The sequence below is a fragment of the Metopolophium dirhodum genome, chromosome 4, assembly GCF_019925205.1.
Source record: "Metopolophium dirhodum isolate CAU chromosome 4, ASM1992520v1, whole genome shotgun sequence".
NCBI classification, from domain to species: Eukaryota; Metazoa; Arthropoda; class Insecta; order Hemiptera; family Aphididae; genus Metopolophium; species Metopolophium dirhodum.
In genome coordinates, this window is record NC_083563.1 from 25,052,813 (window position 1) to 25,075,134 (window position 22,322).

Below are 22,322 nucleotides of genomic sequence, written 5' to 3' on the forward strand. Positions count from 1 at the left end.
CCATTCGTATGGTACATGTAATAATATGGTTACCTACGACTTGAGAATGTGACTAATGTGAGTCACTGGGTGAAAGAAATGCTAAAAAGCGCCTGTGTATCCATTAGTGTATACGTCGGGGGACTTTGAAGTGCAGTGGGTTGCACAATGCATTTTTCGCGGTCTGCAGTGGCGAAATACCCGACGATTCTTATACGTTATCATAATATTGTGGCGTGAGTGCGTGTGTGTGTATTAAAACAATATAGAACAACAGATTTATAGTATTCTGTGTGGTGCGCGTTTCATTATTATTATGGTTATTATTTTTCACGCGTGCATCATAATACGGGGCCGATGACAATGTCGCGGGAACAATCGAGTAAAAGCTCTCTCGAATATCACACCCGAAGCCTACGCTTGTACAAATCCGCCGGACCGAGAGTAGAGAAAAAAATTTGCGAAAGTCGACTGCGGTGACGACTATGCATTTCGTAACACCACCGACCTTCGTCGTCGAGCGCATAAAAATTCCAGGTACGAAAGGTATTCGCATTTCTCGGAACTCACATGCCCCGAGCCTCCGATGTTCGTCTGTCGCAACATTAAATCGAATAGTTATGTTATTTGTTGATTGTGTCGTTTATTGGAGTTTAACCCGTTCGACGGTGACATAGGTATAATATAGCCAGTAGGTATTGACGTCATTTCTTCAGATTATGGGAAATAATATTATAATTTATAATCCCGATAATATAGTGTGATGACGTTTACTCGACGACAGCAAACTGGAATAAAGTTTTTAAGTACCCGGTGTGTCTGGTGTATAATCAATATTCGTTTTCGATTTTGCATACATGTTTTTACCTTATACCACGGCTACGATAATCGGTAAAAGGTAATGTTGGTTATAGAATGGAGCCGATAGAAACATAATTGTCTGCTAATTAGGTATAGGTACTCTGGCTCGTTTTGAATTCGGATGACTAATCTCTGTCTCGAGTGACACGTACGCATAGTATGTCTTTATTAATATCGTAATCATTGGTCTGTGTATTATTATAATGTATTTATTTATAAGCTTACAATCATTAGGTTATAAACAACCTATGGGTGCGTGCGTGCGGTATAATATAATATTATGGCCATTGGCCACGAAGAACGCCCTTTTTTATCCGACTGATTTTTTCTTTCAAACGAGCGTAGGACTCGCAAAATTGTAGTCTCGCAGAATTTATCGTACCTACGTAATTGACGCAGGGTATACTAAAAAGTAAATCTACGTAAAATGTAAAACAATCTACAACAATATTATGTATTAAGAATGTAATAATTAATGATTATGAAATATTCATTTAAATTTCTTCTGAAAAATATGCTCTCGTGAAAATTACATTATGATAATATATTTATATACAACTACCATTATAGTTGTTATACTTGTTTCTTAAACTTTGTTTATTCTACATATTTTACTCTGCGTTTCCACGAACCGGGTGTCTATTCTGAACTTGAACGATGCTTATATACACACTAAACCGTGATGGCGTTTAATAAAATATTATGGTAATCGCTAATTTAATTTACGAGGTTTCCGACCAAACAAATGTTTACCTAACAGTTTATTATTTAAATTTTAAACTTTCACGATCGCGAACGTTTTCTTTTCGTCTGCACCTCTGCTCTCTCCGTACGGCACTCCACCCCGTTGTCACCCTTTCTTCTTAATTTTCCCGTCGTGAAAGATTCATTACACGATTACTGCTGCGAATGAGAAGGGTTTAGATTAGGATCCCATACAGCAGCTATATGTATGATTCTCCCGAGCTCCCGAATAAGACTTACTGCGCAGCACCGTTGGTTTGATTACAAATTTTAAAACATATATATATATATATACCTAACTGTGGGATATGTAGAAAAAAAATAATACGAATATAAGTCCCGAGTACTTCTTTTGTACACTTGATGTGTATTTCCCACAATAATTATCACAACAATCTTGATGGTTAACAGCCTGTTATTCATCCGTGGGTATACGCGTGGCATGAATATATTCGGTATAATGAAGTTCAAGTTTACCGTTTTCATCCAGTAATATTATTAAATGTTAGACATAAAATAATATATTGTACTTACTGTTTTAAATGTACCCCACAATTATTACGCATAACAGCATCAAAACAGTGCAGGTAGGGACGACGCGTTTGGTTCGATATTTTAATGAATGTAAAAAAGTAAAACATTCAACAATCTAATAAAAAAAAAAAGAACCATAAAGATTTATGAAATGAAAATAGTCTCTATAAGGTTTCGCGCCTAGATTGGTGTGATTGATACACTATATGTACTTGTGTCCAGAACTTTCTATCGTGAAATATTAGATAAAGAACACGTGGCGTTTTGAATGGCTGATTTACATTCTAAATTGGTTCAAACCGTTTGGAACGTATACCTATGGTCGAAAACCCGTTTCAAGTTATTATAATTATCATCATATATTGTTATAATATATACACACACAGAAGAATTGAAAAATGAAACAATTGATTGTCACGAAAGCGGAATACACCTTTTGAAAGTGTTTCGCTCCGAATCCGACCCCAGCATATTGTCGTAAGCTCGAATTTCTTTGGATTTCACTCCTCGGACAGTCGGATCCCTCAAAGTCGTAAACAAGACTCGAGTTATCGTCTGCGAAATCGTAATTGTGAGTGATATACTCCATATTGTATTATAGTAATTTATGATAAAAATTAACGTACGTTTACTCTGGTTTATGTTTTTAAAATGCCTTCTCTCGTCAATCGCTCTAATGTATTATTATTACTTTTTAATAGACCGATTGTATTTATCTATATACGTGATTTATCATTTATTAAAATCAACTATATAGAACGTCATAGAACGTGACGTTTATTTCGAAATTTAATGATATACTGAATCACTTCTGAGTCAATGGTATTTTATTTTCAATGTGCTACTAACATAATTATTAATAGACATTTATTGCGTTAGTACCTATTTACATTATAGATTTATCTCATTTTCACATTTTTATCTATATAAATAATATATGGTGATTGGTAAAAAAGACCAAGGAAAAAAAGAACACGGAAAAAAGAACAATCAAAAAAGAACACGGGCAAAAATTAACAATTTTTAAAAATTTTAAATTTACATATTAATTGATTATCCCATAAAACCAGAAATATCAATATCAAACTACTTAACTATAAACGAACAAATAAGCTAATGTAAAATTGACAATTGTCTACATATTCACATAAATGCTTCGTTCTCATTCCTTTATAAAATATCATATGACATATATTTAAATATAATAAAAAGTTAAATTAATTAATGATAATCGAAGTATATTATGTATGAGTCGATTTTCGATATTTTATTTTCAATGTCCAATAATTAGCTCTAAAACTTGTGATATTTTACTTTTTGAATTTGAATTATTGAGTTTAGTAATTAAAATATCGAAAATTTACTTTTAGACAGGCGCAGATTAACTTCTCTTCTACAATATTGATAATAGGTGTTTTTACTCTCAAACCGTATTCTTAAAATAAACCATATTCTTTGAAATACAAAAATTAATATTTTCATACCATTTTTGATACTATTTATATTTGTTATTATTTTAAAGTTCATAATCAATTTATTTATTTTTAATTTTTAAAAATTGTTCTTTTTTCGTGTCTTTTTTTCCTTGGCTTATTTTTCCAGGATTCATAATATTGTATATATATACTTCTAACATTTTAAAACTGTTCACTTAATTAGTACCTATAATCTGAAATATTTTAAACTTTATTATATATATTATATAATAGAGACATATCATATTTCGCCACCACTTGAAATATACGATTTATAAATTATTTAAATAATAATTCAAAAATTAACAAAATGTACATATCAGCTTCTGCCATCTTTCCACAGATATGTATTTACGTATAGTGCTAGTAATTTTAACATAATTATTTCATATTAGTTAAAATAAAGTTCATATAAGACTAATTATAAGAATTTAACTGTCATATAATATTCCGTAATTAAAAAAAAAAAATTATAACAAAAAAACACGAGGAAAAATTAATGTCTGAAACGTATAATTATATAGATAGTTTTGGATAATGATGTGTGCCTTTTACCTTATTATATAATTACAATAGGAGGTACCTACAGTATATGGGTGTAATAACAAAATTCGAAAAAATCACAAAAATGGAATTTTAGTTGCAATTTTTTCCTACACAAAAAAAAATTCCATGTTTCAGAGCACAATCCATATGATTTACAATGCAGATTTAATGATAAAAAATAACTAACAAATTAAAATTAAACTTTGGAAAAACAAATCATGATATTATGAAATATTAGGCCTGCACCGTAAAAAATAAAATTCCAATATTGCACTGGACGCTCTGCAGCTGGAATACGCTTTAAGTGCGATTATTTTTATGTTGCACGGCAATCTAAAATACGATCGATGGAAAACTGGTTCAAACATTCCTTTATGTATTATTGACGGGGTTTGAATGGAGGGAAATCATAATATCGATCGCGGCGACCGTGACGACCGCGACGGCGTCGGATGATCCAGACGATAATAAAAATATATAATATTCGAAACCTTTATGGTACGACTACGATAATAATATTATTACGTACAATTCAATGACTTCGGCGCGGCCATTATACTATAATATCATTGTTAGCACGTCATAAAGGTCTCGGGTCCGGTAGAGTACCTATATCGTCATACACACCCATGGGTAGAAATATATAGGTCTAGACGAGCGTCGCAGGACACTAGGCGGGGCCGGCTCCTGCAGGATTTCGACCAGCAGAGTCTACAACGTACAGACGCCCGCCGACGTGATGCGTATCGTCCGGCGGCGGGACGATAGTGAAAATAATGTATAATATTTGTGTTATCGAAACCTTTATGGTATATTGTAATGATAATATTATTATAACGTACAATATTCGATGCCGTCGACGCGGCCATTGTATTAGCATTGTTACATACGTCATAAAGGTCTCGCGTGTCCGGCATAGAGTACCTTCATCGTACACACCCATCATGGGGCCGGCTCCTGCAGGATTTCGTCGACCTGCAAAGTCTACGCGATACAGACGACCGACGTGATGTGTATCGGCCGGCGGCGGCGGCGGGACATCCGGGGCGCCGAAATGCCCACACGGACGCGACGCGAGCGGCGTCCTCGGAGAGCCCACACGACCGTAATTATCGTGAAATCGAGCGACCACGCGACGCCCATGATTGTATACCGTCGCGTGTGATGTGTCGCCGGGCCCGGTGCGGATAGCTATTGTAGCGTAAGAGCGCACATATATTTTGAGTGGGGGGGGGGGGGGCAGAGAGAAAAAAATTACATATATACATCGGAGCGAATACAAAAAAAAAAACGCAAATTGTCGATTAGATATTATTATTATTATTGTGTAATTAGATTCAGCAGCAGCAGCAGCAGCCCCGTAGCAACTAGTCCGTACGATGTTTGCGTTAAAAGGTCAACGAGCTCGCGGGTTCGTTCGTCGACATCGGCGGAGGATTCGGGTGCGCACGCGTATAATATATAATAATATAATGTCTCGACTCGACTTCGGTTCCTGTTGAGTTTGTCTAATTAGACGGCGAGACCTAAAAACGTATAGCACACGTCTGTCGAAGACGCACAACAATAATATTATTATTATATACACTCGGAAACGGGTTCGGTCTCGCGGGTTTACAGCTATTCGAACTCGGAACTCCAAAAGCAATCATCTGCAAACAATGACCTTTCCCGCGCGCGCACACACACATATGGCGTATTATACGCGCGTACAACACTATCGAATATTAAATATCAGTACATTATGTATTTATCGTTTGCTGCCGTATTTTAAGAGGACGTGACACCCCCGTTTATTATACGTACTGACAGCGTGGTGTCTGTCTAATTAGCGATATGCCAAGACGTTCCACTAAGCGAAAACGAAATTGTGACGTCCGGGTTTTAATATTTAAACGTTTATCGTCAAATTTGATTTGTAGTATGTTTTTCATAAAACATCGTCTTATGAAGAAGTCACGGCGACGAAATTCGAATATTAACATAATATTAATGCCACAGTTTTGATTTCGCGCAGTGGGATTCGCCATATATTATTTACCGTTCGATAATACGCTATATACACGCATGATACCACGTCCTCTTCTCTATAATATTATTACTTTTACTGGAATATTTCCAGGACCGGAAGAGCGAATATTGATCTCGCAAGACAGAGTTTTCAAGCGTATAGCCACGATGATATACAATATATTATAGGTGCACCTAAAACCTACACTGCAGCGTTATAGGTTTTAGCACTTATAACGATTATGTTATATAATCACGTTAATGTATTTGGAGCATGTTGTGTCACGCCCAAAGTTTGCAACTCCAATTCCGTGCAACGTGTGGTCGTCTGTCTAGTCGAGCACATCATCAGAGTTTTCGAAACAATCGCCGCGTGTCCATAATAATATTATTATATATAACGTACGTGTATCTTATATATAGTATTATTAAATATAGGTGCAAGACTGCTGCTGCAGCAAAATAGTAATGCATGTCCTTCGACGGAAAAAGCATATAAAATCACGCAGATGCGAAACAACAATCTTGTGGCGTCATAATTTGTTTTCAAAATTGAATTCCACGTGTACACCTATAAACGTACAATAATATGATATAATAACACTGTATACGTAGGCACTATACTACGACCGGGTACCTATTCGTATTATATGTTATATACGTTTGTCGCAGCACAATAGAACAGCGCGGTAATTACCATTATTTTTCCCGCTCGGTCTCTCTCTCTCTCTCTCTCACTTTTTTCTGTATAATGTGAAAATAATTTAGCAATGATAATGTAATCATCGAGTGGTCAGGGGAAGGACGCGTACGTGTACGTATGGGTACGCACGATTGTCAACGAAGAAACAAACGCTCGTGATATACGTCATCGTGATAGCGACGATAATGACAAATTGCTATATAGGTACTATTATAATATTTAAGTCCAAGGCAAGCCGCGGATAATAAAAAAATTAATATCTTATTATAATATTATGTTTACAAATTCGCGTCATTATACTATCGTGCTAATAATAATATATAATATTCACTCGTTTGACGTAAACTCGGATCCTCGTTACGGCGGCGTGCGTGTAATATTATGATAATAATATTATATTATATGTCACGGCGCCTTGTGCCAAAATATTAGCGGAATTTATTATAACATTTACGAAATTACGCAACAAAAAAAATAATGGCCCTGTTTTTTTTTTCTACCAATAACGTCACTATATGCGCGTTATTTGGGAATTCCGAGAAACGTCAGCTGTTCAGAGTAGAATTTTCTATAGAGTTCGCGTCTGTCATGATCGTTATAACGTAAACACGCCATTCTGACAGACTATTATTACAGAGTTGTTATGGATGATTGCGATGTTACTGTAAAGTACGAGTTTGTGAATCATCTTTTTAAAAAAAAACCAGAATTGTTATTCTTAATAAGTAGATATAGACTCGATGACATTGTATAGTATCGATTTTGCGATATATTACGTATAAGTAAATACACATAATATCGTTGTATACTTATGCTTGGTATATATTATAATGATATAGAGAAAGGGAACGGATTTTCCTAACGAAGTGAACGTTTTTCAATTCGATCGAAGAAAAGAAGAATATATTGTGCACCGTAGCATAGTATTCGATTGGACCGTAAAAATTACACAAGATAACATTATGTAGGCAATAGCGTGTATATGTTGTTACCCTGAATTTGGACCGGTGACATAGGTGTACTAATAACACGTGTTAAAATTGTAATGTTAACGTCATAATACGCGCATGTTAAACGTTAAAATAAATTGTAATGTTAACGACCCGAATATTTACGTAATAGTATTATAATAATGTAACATCGCATCGATTCTGGCAAATTGTTCACTCGGCGAATAAAACAGCGTAGACGGTATAACGCAATAATAATATTATTATTATGATGCGTTCAGCTAGACGCGAAAATAAAAATCTCCCGTTCGGCAAGGAGTATGGCGGGTGTGTGTAATGGATCGAAGACTGTCTGCACAGATCCTATAATTATTAGTGTCGTTATTCGATTTATGTTTTATGGATTTCGTGGCAAATGCTGATGAACGAGTATAATATTATAATATTGTCCTGCGCATAATCGTACACCTATTATAGGTATAATATTGTGAAGGTACTATTATACGCGTTTCAAGTGCCAATTTTGACTTGCCGCGTGCAGATTACATCGATATTATTATTATGATTATTATTTATTATCGTTATACCATGTATAAACGCAGCATAATAATTGACTATTATAGTTTGTCGGATATTAGCCAAATCCGTTTTAATTATACAACCGTGGAATATATACCTATACTATAATATATATACGGTTGCATCGTGCATAGGTACACACAGGACGGGTCGACGTATTATAGAGGCCGCGCGAACGTTTAACAGAAACCGCATGATAATATTATGACGATATAAAACAATAATTTTTTAGACAACAATTATTTTGGAACGCCGAAGAAAAAAAATTAACACTCAAACCGATGGTAAAAAAAAAAAATAAATAAAAAATGTTCTAGTCACGATTCCTAAATAGGTATATTACTAGCTGCAGTTGTGTTAGTCGTCGTCGCCGGAGGCCGCGTGATGAGCCCCAAATAATAAACGGCAAACCGCAGACGAGTCGTCCTTGGCGTCTTCGCGGAGATGTGTGAACCGGATGCGATGGCTTTTGACTGGCGAATTTCAATGCGCTCACGTCGCTCGTTTCCTTATCTCGTCTGCTGTCGCTTTTACAATGGGTGAACCTCACGATCATACATCCACCCCTCCGCCCGTCATCTTCATTTCATTATAATATATTATTCTACTTCTCTCTTTTATCCAGTTGTAAACGACGTGCAAAAGGCTGCAACTGCCGGTGCAGTTTTCGTCGGTTTCCCATGGTGTATAGCGAGCACGCCGCCGCCCGTAATGCGTGCGTAATTTTCATTTATTTTTTCTGCCCGGCGAGAGGAAAAATCGCGTTTCATCGTATACGTGCGAAATACCACGCGTATTATTATATTATAATAATGTAACATATTTTTTATTTTTATTCATGGTACAGCATCAACTACTAGGTTATTAGCTTGCAACAAAATTGGTAGTTAGTACATAATAGAGTATAGTTTTACAATAAATTCTTAAATTAAATTATACATGTTAATTTGTTTTAAAAATATGATTATTTTGTTGGTGTTGTCATGTGTAGGGCTGAGGGCTTCAAAGAGGTTGTCGGGCATTTTTAGATTTTTTCTGGTATCTATATGGATGCGGCAGTGGATGAGGAGGTGTTTGACTGTGAGAAGTTCCCCACAGGTTAGGCACATTGCTGGTTCTTCTCTGCGCATAAGATGACCATGGGACATCTTTGAGTGACCTATACGTAATCTATTGATAACTACTTCATCTTTAAATGTAACATATTATTGTGTATAAATATAATATAATATTTATCACGTACGACGACGGCGCAATCCGTGTCGTACAAATCGTACTCTGTATATATGTATATATAGTGTACGGCTACCGTAGATTCGCCTACATACGAGGGAATAACACGGCTGTCAATAATAATACATACGCGCGTATATGTATATATAAGCGACAGCTGCAGGATAACGGTGTTACCATCATCATCCGATCTCTATATACCTAGGTATATAATATAATCGCATGTCGACATATTATATTATTGCATGTAGTATATTATACAGATCATATATACACACACTCACGCGGCTTGTGTGTTTCTCTTTTCCCCGTGTCCGGGCGTAAGAGTCTTGGTAATTGCAGTTTTCACACAGTTTTCTATAGTGTATAATATAGATACCTGTGCGTGAGTTTATTATATACAGTGTGATGCGCAGCAAATGTGTACGAACGATCCGCGAATACACCGTTAAGCCGTTGGATGTATAATAATAATAATAATACGATATCCGTTCTCCCGTATGACGTACATATGAAGCATACGACCCGCGGTGAAAATCGTAAATATTACCTGCAGGTAGCCCAGGGTCTTGGTTGAAGTACGAATTTTCGAAATTTTTCAACTCTTGTCCGTTTACGCATTTCACGATTTTAAGACCCTCGGAGAAGATAATACTATGCAGGTTTCATGAATGGAAATAACGATCTCTGTAATGTTGTCACTGTCGAAAATTGCACAATTCCGATGGGAAACGAATATTCTTCAATGGTTTGTCGTCGGACCGATAACACTTCGATCAAGTTCGTTCCGAATACTCTGCTAATACGGCCTCGTCTTTCTCCCCCCCGATGGCTATTAGAGCAACTTGGAACCGTGGATTAAGGTGGATCCACGGATTCTTGCAAGAATAATCTTGTTCCTGATGCTTGCAGGAAGCTCGCTAACCACGCATTTCTAATAAGTTAGGTATATAATATATGATATGTAAAATTTTATAAGTCGAGGGTTTCTTGTGACCAGTTTCGGTGAAATTCCCTCGAACGGTTGAAAGCCGCTTGTAAAATGAAAGTTTATATAATATTATATATACCTATATAGCTGTACATTATGATGTATAATATAATATCATAATAATATTATATTATAACGGCGAATTATAGAGAGAAATAAAATATTCTCGTCTCTTATATTAATATCACTGTACACGACGAGAGTTCTCGACAATCTCTCGAACAGCGTAAATAATATTATATATATATATAGGTACCCATGTATACATAGTAACCCGAACGCGTGTGTGGAACCGTTTTATAGCGTATCTATCGAACGAACAAGACTGCGAACGCCCAACACCGTGTTTCCGGGTAATATTACACTTAGGTTAGGCATTACTCGGTGGTGGAAAATAATATAGTATATATAGGTTCACGTGTATGTACATAATACATAATATATGCTCTCTTCGAAATCAAACGGACCGCGTGTCGGTTTGCCGGCACTGAAAGCTTACGTACATGGTAATAATAAGCTCGAATTTCTATTATCCCATTATATGTATATAGACGGGGGCGTATATTATTATACGACAACGCGTATTCGGTCGTGTCAGGTTTGGTCCATTGTTTATTCGCTGACAGACAAATAAGCATACTATACCTATATTATTATAATATGTATAATATTATTATCATTAACATAATATGCGTGCGGATTGGACGCGGCGCGGAGACGGTCGTAGTAAATATTTTTATAGTGGTCGAACCTCAGATCCAGACCACCCCTCCCGCTCATCTCATTAGTACGATTAATTATATCAAACTATATGAATAGGTACAACCCACAAATGTCGATCTATATTTTTTTTTGTTTTTGTTTGCACAACATTTGTCTGGTCGATGAGAAATAGTATTGATATACCTAGTTGTACTTATTTTGATAATAGTTTACGTTTAGTATATAATAATTTGAAATACTTTCCTTTTCATTATTATCATTACATATTTGTGTATGGTATTAATTAAAAGTAACACAGTGCCTACACATATATCAGTGTCAAAAAAATGGGAGTGTACTATAATTTATTAAATATATTGCAGTTTAATATTATATGTGCTATTAAATAGCGGTTGTCTATCGTATTTCTTAGACCCCTCTCTCCTTGAAAAAATCCCGGTCGCGCCACTGGTACTCCGTACTTATTCGTACTTATATCTCCGATCCTGCGACCGTATAGTTGTCAGCCAGAGGGCAATTCGCGACGAGTACGTAACGTCGTTGTTTCACTCGCTCGTATAGCAAATGTACAATATGTTTATATTAATCGATGTAATCGTTGATACGTACAATATTATATTATATACGTTTGACAGTGTATTTTGAAATGATTATTTGTCGGGCAATGCCTGTTTACGGAAAGTGTCGAAATATGTGTCCGACAGTTGTGCAGACGAAACAAATTCGTTGAACGACTCCAATTTTGTGCTTATACTTCCGATAGCCATGAGATTTTAACGTGATTTCGTGTAGCGCAGGCCGTAAAATATTATCGAGGCTTAAGAGGTTCTGCAGCAGAGAGCGTTTTAGTTAAATAACTATATACGCGTCATATAACGTTTATTGCGACCGCAAGCTGTGTGGACTAGGATTCAATATTTATTTTTTGAAACACTACCCCAATAAAAGTCATATATATATACATTACAAAACATATAAAAATCGTTTTAGTCCGCTATTAAACTGTCGTCGGAAAAACCCGAGGTTTGGGCGATGCGCATAAAGGGGAAGAGAAAGAATATCGAACGGGTCGTGCACGTGCTATATAGCTATTATTTCAGTATGTACAAAATAACATGCGCTCCCGGTTTTCTTTTACTCTTACATAGATCGGTCGACAGAAGACTACGCTGCAGGGAGATAATCGTTATACTGGCGTCTAGAAATAGGGCGATATTTTATTTCTCTATAATATAATATACGTGGTGCGCATTGTGTCAGCAGTACTATATACCCGTATTACAATAGGCGGCACCGGCCGGTGGGAGAAGCCTCGCACCGTATGATGGCTGCAAGACGTGAGCAGGAGTTCTTTGTATAGTTTGTAGACGAACCCGTATATTTTTGTGAGACACCGCGCGTAGACGAGGAGATGTATAATAATAATTATGAACATCGAGCGAGGTACTACCTGCAGGTACCTACCGCACACTCGAACAAAAAAAAAAAAATATAATAATAAAATAACAGAGCTAAAGAAAAATAAATGGTTATTTTTTGACCGAAAAAAACTTACAACACACGTCTTATTAATTTACGTTTTGAACAGAACGATACGGTACGATTCAGAGTATATACCTATCAATTTTTTAACGTGTCTTGTGTGGATTTTCGATGCACAGGTCTTACGCATCGGTCGCGGTCATCCTATTGGAAGATTCGAAAAAGAGTCTTAGACGGTGCATCATCAATACTCGTCGGCTATCGGAAGAGCGCATCGCAACTACAGCCTGCACGCTTTCTTTGAATAGTTCGTCGACCTCTCGTCGAACACGAACAACGACGACGTGTGCGCACATATACCCTTCGTAATTATAATTATGTAAAGCGACGGCGACGGAGAAAAAGTGTGATTTACCCACGGTGGATATTATAATTATTATACACGCTGTATTATACCTTATACGTATTGTGTGTCATTAAACAATATATTATAATATACGTATACGACGTACCTTATCCTTTCCTATACAGCTATTATACAAACGAATTTACAACGAATAAGAAAAAGTTGAATTTTACTCGGCTAACAGCTATGGTATACACTTATAATACATAAATTGTGATTTTGGTATTTGACGTAGTCTGTGCAGTCTTATAATATACGTCGGTCAACTCTTGCCTGACCCCAACTTGTTCACGGGACTTTCGCCGATCGTTGCACAACTGCAGCCGTGTACGGCACAGCGCGATTTATAGGCCGCAGTTAGTGGACGGATTTTTTTTTAAAAAATTTGATTTTTCGATAAACCCCAGTATAGGCGCTCCGTCATCGGCTCGTTCGTTGCAGTTAACGATCGACCATAATTTATCATCGGGTTGGGCAGCCTTCTAACACACTAGGTATGCGGTGTCGAATCTCGCTGTGGCGTGTATTTTTCACGTGGCGTCCATAGGTCGTAGGACATGGATCATAAACGATGACGATGAATTCCAACTGCGCCGCGATATCCATCAATATCCGTCATCGATCCTCTCGCGCGCGCATTTATCAATAATATTCGTCGAGATTCAAAATAAAAATGTATCATATTATAATATATTATTATGCTGTGCACACAATATATTACACGTTTTACCGTCGGCCGCCCCTGTTGCGCAACCGACTCGACTACCTAGTGTGTATTGGTTGTCGTCGTCGGTGTGGCTGCTGTGAGAGGCTGTTTACCCATTTCAGGTCATGCGTCGCGCGTTACCCGTAGGCGAAAAGAGGGAGAGCTGCGATCGCCCGTCTCTCGTGCATGTTATACTTTTGTATTATTATACTTCTACACTCACACACATACATACAACATACAATAACAGCAGTGCCAGTAACGGTGTGTGTATATTATATGTGAGCGTGCCGTATGTGTGTAAATGTAATTTTTTTTACGGTGTATAATATAATATACCGTCGTCGACCATAATATAAATTAGACGGAGAAAAAAAAATAAGAAGAGACGAAAAGAATAAACCGACTCTATATAATAATAGCGATAATAATATAATACCTGAAAACACCTGTATTTATTATTATTATTGTTAATGAGGAATGCGCGCTCGGGCGTTCTCCGCGGCCCCTCCCCCGAGATCGTTCTAGCCCCGCGCCCGCGTGCGCACGGGACATCGTGACTCCCCGCGCGGTATACCGTACCACCACCCATTTGCCTCGGTGGGGTTGACGGGTGTAGGTTAGGTTAGGTGCACTCACACACACACTTGCCTCGGAGGTAACGATTGTTGACCGTCGCGTCTACACAATATTTAGGTAAACACGACCTCGAGCAAGCTCTGCGTCGAGGCGGCAAGTCGTCGCGTCGACGACAAATATTTATTTTTCGTAAAATAATAACGCCGTTTGCGGGTCTTTCTGCCCCGGTGTGTGTGACATAACCCGTTTGACGTTTTCGAGGTTTTCGAAACGTACGTTCCAGCCGTGTGCGGTTATATCATATTAGTGTTTTACGAAACGGCGAGTAAACATAATAAACGATATAAACAGGTAGACAGGTAGTTTGTGTATATTATATCATAGTATAGCGTAGTGGCGCGTATATTACATTACTGCAATAATGCTACTAATCGTGTGTCGAGAACAAAATCCTGTTTACCCTCCGCGACGTGCAGTTAGACGTGGCGTCTGGCTCAAAACGCTGTCATATTATAGCTGCAGTATAGTATTAATATAATAAGTGATAATATAACATTAATAATTTATTGGCGTTTTGATTCGATTAAGAAATTCGACGTACAGGTTGTGGTTATCTATCACTATAATATATACGCGGCAACGCGACACCGTTGCGATTACACTTTTACGTTTATAATATTATTATCATAAATATTGTACGTGTTTCGTGTACATATTATAATGTACGATTGTATTATGAACGCGCGAGTAGGTAACTACGTAATTAATATTTATTATACGGAATGAAGACGGACCGAGATAAAAAATTATAAATAAATAAAAAAATGAATAAAGAGCGGATTTAAACCTTTTACATAATTTAAATAAAACAGTATATATTTTATATTTGCAGTGCTGCAGCGTATTATATAGACTTTTGACTTTGAACAAAAAACCGTTTCCCGTTAACGCGCAGCGTATTAAAAGGATAACATAACGGTTTGTACCTAGTAATAAGACTTTGGAATAAAATATTTTTTCGCTTTTTCTAGTTAAGCTTTTCGTTGAATATGTGTCTATTGTGAAATACACGTGCGTGAGGGTAGTATTATCATTCATCACGATTTAAAATGTCACATTAATTACAAAAATAGTTAGTGCAGACGGATTACGCCTTTGTTTATGATATATCGTAGTGTATTGTGTATAATATTATTATACTATATAGCCATATATAGGTAGTTAAACTCCTACAATCGCTGAATTAACTCGCAGAATAATAATATATAATCTGGCCACCGTAAATATATGATTTACACATCATGCCTAAATATAAGTACCTATGATAAATGATAATAATGTGCATCATGAATTCAAGGGAAAAAAAACTTTAAGATTGGCGCAGAGAAAAGTTTAATCATAGCAAATTGGCAACATTGATAATATTTTTCGTTAAATGTTATTTTTGTTTTTGTATAATTTGAGAATTGAGGAGAAAACACAAAATATACAAAAATAATTTTTAAAAATATGTCTTGAATGTTAAATATTTTTTACCTAAAAATATTATTAATTTTCTCAGTTAGGTGATTCGAAATTATTTAATTTTCATTATAAATTATTTAAAATATTAAAATATTAAACAATTCTGATACGTGCGATAAAAGTATAAATCCAATCTATACGATAATATTATAGCATTCAACGTAAATATACACTAAAACTGTCCTGAAATCCAGAAATAAATTCTTATCGAATTAGATGATTTCTTCGAACTACCTATATTTACTTTCCAAAAAATAATACAGCATCTGCAGGAAGAACGATTAATTCTTAAATAACTTTTTGGACTTTTCGTTCGTGAACGCACCTTGAAACGCGAATACTATATGCATTTTGGGGCACGGGACTTAATAGGTGCATCTGCATATTATTATATTTCATTCGGAAAGTAAATAAGAGAAATCATCCGAATCGATACTGTGAACTTGTTTCTGGACATCAGAACAGTTGGTGCATGTTTTTACGTATTCGCGATGAATATATTTTTACGATCAGCGTTTCGAACTTATTTCGATCATCGGCAGAATCGACGTTGTTTATCGTCCGCGCGGGTGGGGAGGGGGGGGGGCTGCATGGCCCCACGACTTATGCGATTTTTGGGGTGTGATGGGAGTCCGCCGAAAGTTCGTCGTGATAAAAAAAAATGCACTCGTCGTCTGGCACGCGTACGCGTATAAAATGTACGTTTTTATAGGGATGGGCCATGGGAAAAATTCGATGGCAATGACACGTCCGTCCGGCCAAGTTCAAGGGCGTTCAGTCCATCTCACTCGTCTCTCCCTCTCTCTCTATCTATCTTTCTCTCGTTCGCGCGTATACTGTATTATAATATTGTAATGTACGCCCACCGCGCTTGCCGCAGCCGCGAAATACGTTCTAATATATTATGCTTGCGTATAATAATAATAATAATTACATAATTACCTCACGGACGGGCGCAACGCTGTTATCACACACACACACACACACACACACACACACACACACACACACACACACACACACACACACACACACACACACACACACACACACACACACACACACACACACACACACACACACACACACACACACACACACACACACACACACACACACACACACACACACACACACACACACACACAACGAACCGCACGGACAACGTTATTATTTTATTATTAAAATGTGTAGGTAGGTAGATATTAATAATTATGATATATACTATTTTACATTAACGTTATTATTACAACAATGTTTTTCCCCTGTTTTGTCGTACTTAACAACCTGTTCGCACGACTCCCGAAAATATGAATTAACCACAGACCGAATTGTCAAGGGAAAACTGAGTACTTATGCGTATTGTAAAGTTTGATACGGCTCAAGTTACACCACACGAGTTCGTTACACGCGAGCACCAGAATTCTCGAACCACATTTGCGTCAAAAACCATTACTGTTGTTTTATTACTATATTTAATTAAAATGATTAATATAAACATTGCATAATGCGGCAGCAAAAAAGTATATATTAATATAAGATAAGTGAACTTATTACCTATATCTATATAATTCGTTACGGTGTATATCATCGGTTTGAGTTGTTAAATGTTCCTTATTTTTATATAATATTAGGTATCTATGCATTCTACATAATTCTTATGTGACAACTGATAGGTGATTGTAAACGTATTCCAATAAACATTTTTAAGTGATCACTATTGAAGTAAGTCAGAAAATATAATTGTACAAAGGAAAGAAAATAGTGAGATAGACGATGTTCGTATAGTTAAGAAATCTGAAGTAATGTTTCTCCATAAAGATTACCTTATATTTATGCCAAATACATTTTAAAAATAGTACCTAAATATAGGTAACTATCATATTTCGCATTCCTTTTTTACGTTTATTTTTTGTTGTTTTAAAATTTGTATGTTATAGTAAGATGGACTTTTATGCTATAATATAGTATTTTGTTTATTGAAAAATAAAATAAAATAGTATAATAATTATGCTTTTGCTGATAAACTACATAATTTTTTTTTGTTTCTACTTTTATTTTATATGTATCTATATTATCAATAGAAAAAAAAACAAAATTAAAACAACAAAGAAATAAAACGAACAAGTACAAAATTATACGAAATCCAACCAATTATTGTATCAAAAAAAAAAGCTGAGCTGTTTTATGTGATACAATAGATTTCACAACAACTGTATAATATAGATACCTACTTATTAGTTATTTTGTGAAAAATATATTTAAAAAAATTATCTCAATGCAATTTACAAACCTAGTATTAGACTACCAAGGTAAAAATATTTATTCTTTTAAATAATCTATTTGTGAAATTATTTTTTTGAAACTAAATATAAATTAATTTAAATGTGCACATGATTCAAATATACAGAATTGTTTTATTTTTAGGTGTTTGCCCACACGAAAAAATGTGTTAAAAAATTAATTTTTATAGTAGGTTTTATGAACAAATTAATTCATTCTATACGCAAACAATATTTTATATACACAATAAATAATTATTATTCAATAAATTAGAATTAATTGACAATTGCATATCAAATAGGTATTTATAATATTATAATAATAACAAAATATAAATTGCATAACAGGTGAAGTCAACCGAATCAATTAAAATAAAATTGTAATTTATTTCAGAATATTATTATTGTTTATGCAATCGATTTGAGTTATTATATTTTTCTTTTTGAGTGCGTTGTTGTCATTTAAAATATAAATTGATGAATTCATAATAGTATAGGTACCTACTCGTGATTTAATATACTTTATTGAATTGTTCGCTATTGTTACAATAATATAGCCAAAATAAATTAATAGCAGAACACATTTTCAAAATGTAATATTATAAATTCCTTAATGAAACCGAAAGTGGACTTGGGAAAATATAACAACGGTGTTTTATCAATCAACCAAAATAAAAAAAATATGTATCGTTTTAGAGCGTAAAACCGGTTTATATTGTGTATATATCATATTATGCGCATAACTTATATCCGCATTTGTGTGTAATACTTTTATAATATTCCTTTCACTAATCGTTTATGTATAAATCTATACTACAACAGAACGCGTGTTCGATATTCTTATCATAATATCAAGGATTTATATCGCATTTATAGGCACCGGTCGATCGGGTGTTATGATGAGGGGGTTGAACATCGTGGGTGCTTTGTGGTAAAGTTAAACGCGTAATACGCGTATTTTTTGACCTTAACTTATAATACGAGTCTGGTAAATGATAATTATATCATATTATTGAAATGTGGTTGTCAAGAAAAAAAATAAAAACAATTTTCTAGGTCAAAACTAATTGATGATGTTTTTGATTTTTTTTTCTAGAATAAAGAAAAGTTTGCCAACAAAAACGCCGAATAGTTTCCGCACCGTTTTACAGTAAGTCGACACATAATATTATTGTCAAAGATAATACCATTTATAAGTGACACGATTAAAATGTTATAGCAAGAGCACGTCGTATGTGTATTGAAATTGTAAGAGAAAGTTTAAAAATATGTTTTTACGATGTTATAATTTAACTGTTAGGTCCTACCGTATGACAGTTAGAAATAAAGACATTTCAGTATATGGATGTGTATAATTAACCCCATCGGTTTTTTTTCTGGCAAGATACTGTAGATTATAATAGCCGATTTGCTTCTGTAATCGTGTAAGAAAACAATTTCGTCACATTATGCCCACCTATAACCTTTATTTTTATGAACATTCGATTTATACAAAACTTGGTATATTGTGATTGTAATGTTTTTTTTACATTTCATAAACCATATACCAATGGCAGCCAGGTCTCCTATAGGCTATATGTGTAGCATGTGTATGTCCTATGAACATCGCGATTATATAGGTAGATAGTCAGATAAATATGCGCGCGTCATAATCGAATGCTTAAAATCGTGCGTTATTTGATTAATAGTTGCTCGAAGGGGGTTGCTATGGAAAATCGAAATGCATTTTTGGTTCCTGGAATGTACATTGGTTAAAACGGAAGTTCGTCGGAATTGCGGTAAATGCTCGTTGTTCGCGTTAGAATTTTCAAGTTTAATTTATACGCTCGTCGACATCAAATTTTTATATTTTAATAGTTTTATACTACGTGCTATATTTTTGGTATATACCTCTAAATAAAAAGAATATTGAACCACGCCATGTGTACACCTATAATGCTTATAATATGTGTGTGCACGCCCGAGTAAGCGTTTTAAAATATATTATTTATCATAATAAACAGATGATATATATGTAACAAAACGTGAGTAACTTCTTTCATTAAGTTATAATAATGTCAAGATGTTATCTGCAGTGTTCTCACTTTGGCTTATTGATGATATTTCAATTTCAATGCTCGTAAATAAAAATTGAAAATTCCTATTAAAGCCGACGCAAGAACATAGATAGTATTTTTGACTTTAAGTTTGATTGTAGCCTATAGGTCAAATCACTCTATGCGCACTGGTCAGAGAGAGAAAACATATAGAGCACTAACATTCTCTTAAACTCGTCTGTATAGCTATTATTTTTAAACTTTAAAATTAGACAATTCAAATGTTTTTAAACGATTTGTTTGATCAAAATAATTTATACAGTATATAATAAAATACTTCTAAATTATAAATAATTATTATTTATTAAGAGTTGGTCTCAATGATAGAAATTCTAATCGCTGACGCTTAAGAATTTAGAATTACCGTTGTTTGATTTATATTTACCCAAAGTCGACTGCATTTTTTGTTGGTCAATTTTGATTCATTACACTATCATGATACATATACATATATACATATTTCTTTAATAAAAACGACTAACGAGTAATATATTATTAATCTAGTTTGAAACTAGTTGAGTATTTAAATTACTAGTTTTTACTGAATTAATGCGTTTTTACAAATCGAAACCCGATAAGAATTTTTATAACCTATACATATTATTATTTATTAATAAAATATATGATACGAAATTAAAAAACTACTATATTTATATATTTTTCACCGGAGTGTTTCCGAAAATTTTAATGTTAACGATTTCACAATCCCGCGTACATAATATTTGGAACCATAAAAATATTTAATTCTAGTTAAAACTATAAAAAAAAAATACACTCGAAATTTTTGGTGCACGCGACTGTAGTTGGGTTGTAAATAATGTAAATAATAATTACCTATCCAATTATAAAATACCCAGTTGAGGAGAGAACATCGCCCATATTAGTTAGGCAGTATATGTTTATAATAAAATGTATAGAACCTTGGTGATTGAAGTCTTAGATATTGTTCTAGTTTTTGGGAGCGCAAAGATATTTTATTTCATCGTTTCACGCGCGTGGTTGATAGAACGGTGAACATTCTTTCGTTGTCGGTTTATCCAATAATGTCGACGTGCCATCTGATTAATGCTATGCTATGGCAGCCGTAAATCGCCTATGCCCTATTCATAAAATAATATACGACACGCAATAACGGTGGTCGGACATACGAATAGGAAACGAATGGTCCGTATAGTACTATAAATAACAATAATCAGAATATTAATAAAAATCCATATAGGTACCTATAACAACTGCAGCGGACTTAAACGTACCGCATAATAATATATCACTATACATAATATTATATAATAATAATATAAGCTGACCTCGTGCGACAGGGGTGGCGGCGGATTACCGCGATCGGGATCGGTCGTCGAATTATAGGTGTATATGGTATGCGCTTCGACTTACGATAAAAAAAAAGTCACGCTGACCAGCAGCAGGGATCGACCGAGGTTATGGTTGGACCGTAGTCTTACTAAGTACGCTATATAGGTATTACATAGGGTATAACCTATTACAACACAATGTATTATTGTATTAAATCCGAATAAAAATACGATCTACATTATAATATTAATGCGATAGGCGTTTATAAGTAATAGTTATAGTGTAATAAAATAAAATATTTAAAATTATTATGTGGTTGGATGGTTATTGCACCCGGGTTCAACGGACCGGTACACCGAAATATGTGTGCGTGTGTGTTGCCCAGGGGTTAATGAGAGAAGTCGTTGCGGTATTACTGGCGGACGATGCGGCGGCGGGAGAGGGCAGCGATCACTGCTACAAGAGCGTCGTCGTCGTCGTCGTACCTGCTGCACAGACAAGGTGCGATCCCATCGTGCCGCCGCCGCCGCCGCCACTATTCACTTCTCTTGTGTCCATTATATTACTATTACAATAATAATTCCCCTACAATTCGAGACTATTGTGAT

The 22,322-nt window shown here is 35.1% G+C and overlaps 1 protein-coding gene across 2 annotated transcripts in view; it reads left to right on the plus strand.

The window, feature by feature from the left end:
- Positions 1-22,322, plus strand: part of LOC132942478 (uncharacterized) — a 69,710-nt gene that overhangs the window by 23,045 nt on the left and 24,343 nt on the right. For both annotated transcript variants that reach the window (XM_061010894.1, XM_061010893.1), the window contains exon 2: positions 19,404-19,457. The gene's annotated coding sequence lies outside the window, so the exon portion shown is untranslated. The remainder of the gene's footprint in view (positions 1-19,403; positions 19,458-22,322) is intronic.